The following is a 1,253-nucleotide window of genomic DNA, read 5'->3' as shown; positions in this document are numbered from 1 at the left end:
GAGGTAGGACACTGACTGATAGAAGCTCCAGAGCAGACTCGGGCACCTGGCTTTTAACAAGCTCCCCCGAGAGACTCTAGCATCCACAATGCGTGCAAAGCCCTGGCTTGGGACCTGGGTGACCACAACAGCGTTGTCCCGAGTGCAGTGTGCAAACGGCGGCTCCCGCACCGCACCGTGGCTCAGAGGAGGAGCCGAGGGGGCCACGGGCCACAGTAAAAGGGAGAGTTGCTTCCGTGCAGGCCTTTCAGGGATGAGTCAGGCACGGGGCGTGGACCGGGCGTGTGGGAGGAAGATGGGCTTCCCGGCACCCTGGGCGCCCAGCAGGGACCTGCAGCGGCACCCACAGAGCTAAGGACGCGCCCCACTGCCCTCCTGCAGCCCCGCCTCACCGGAGAATGCCACATCCACAGTCTGGACTCAGCCGCCCATCACACAGTAAGACCGTGGTCCTGTCACTGAGAGACCTCGGACTTTGGGACTTTGCATCCCACAGAGGCGGTTCACATTCCAGCGCTATCTGCTCCAGCCTTATCATCATTTACAGGCTCAAAGGTGCATTGACTGGGGAGCTAGCTGAGCTGCCCTGCGGGTCCCCCGCTCCTGGGGCCTCCCTAGACCCTGACCCCCCTTTGTTGTCTTCTTCCTTTTTTAAAAATATTTTCTTTTTTAAACGTAGCCGGCAGCTAATATGCTGATTAATTTCAGACATCTCTTCATTAGGCTCCAGTGCACTGCGGGGAAGGATACTTCTTTTTAGATTTTATTCATTCCTGCAGCCTTGACTGGTGTCTTCAGCAAATGCTTAGAAAGTACCTCTTGTTCCCAGCATTTTGTCAGGAGGTGGGGAGAGAGCTTTGAACATCCCTGCACATGGGCAATGTATAGGCTAGTGGTGAAAACTGGCTACCACTTAGAAAATGTCATCTGAGATTCAAGGAATTAAAACTTCAAAACATGACTCTTTGCTGTGACCATACGGAGAGGAGAAGGGAATTAGAGAAAACTGCTCAAGTGGCTCCTGGTTCTATGAGCAAAAGAGCAACCTAATATTATACTATTTGTTTCGGCAGGGGCTACTAGACGGAAGGGTTAATGGCTAAAGTGATTTGTCCAATTTGTTAAGTACCTTTATCTTCTAAAACAGTGGTTCTCAACCCCATAACAAAGAAACAGGATTTCCGGAGGATGAGGCCCAGAAATCAGGATTTTAAAAAGATTCCCAGGTGATTCTAATGTGTAGCCAAGGTTGA

At 51.7% G+C, this 1,253-nt stretch overlaps 1 long non-coding RNA gene across 1 annotated transcript in view; it reads right to left on the bottom strand.

Annotated features, from left to right (window-relative positions):
• Positions 1-1,253, bottom strand: part of LOC106728101 — a 22,752-nt gene that overhangs the window by 537 nt on the left and 20,962 nt on the right. The gene's annotated exons all lie outside the window — the stretch shown is intronic.

The sequence above is a fragment of the Myotis brandtii genome, unplaced genomic scaffold (assembly GCF_000412655.1).
Source record: "Myotis brandtii unplaced genomic scaffold, ASM41265v1 scaffold535, whole genome shotgun sequence".
In the NCBI taxonomy this organism is placed as follows: domain Eukaryota; kingdom Metazoa; phylum Chordata; class Mammalia; order Chiroptera; family Vespertilionidae; genus Myotis; species Myotis brandtii.
Note: the sequence above shows the minus strand (reverse complement) of the source record. Positions and strands in the feature narration are given on the sequence as shown.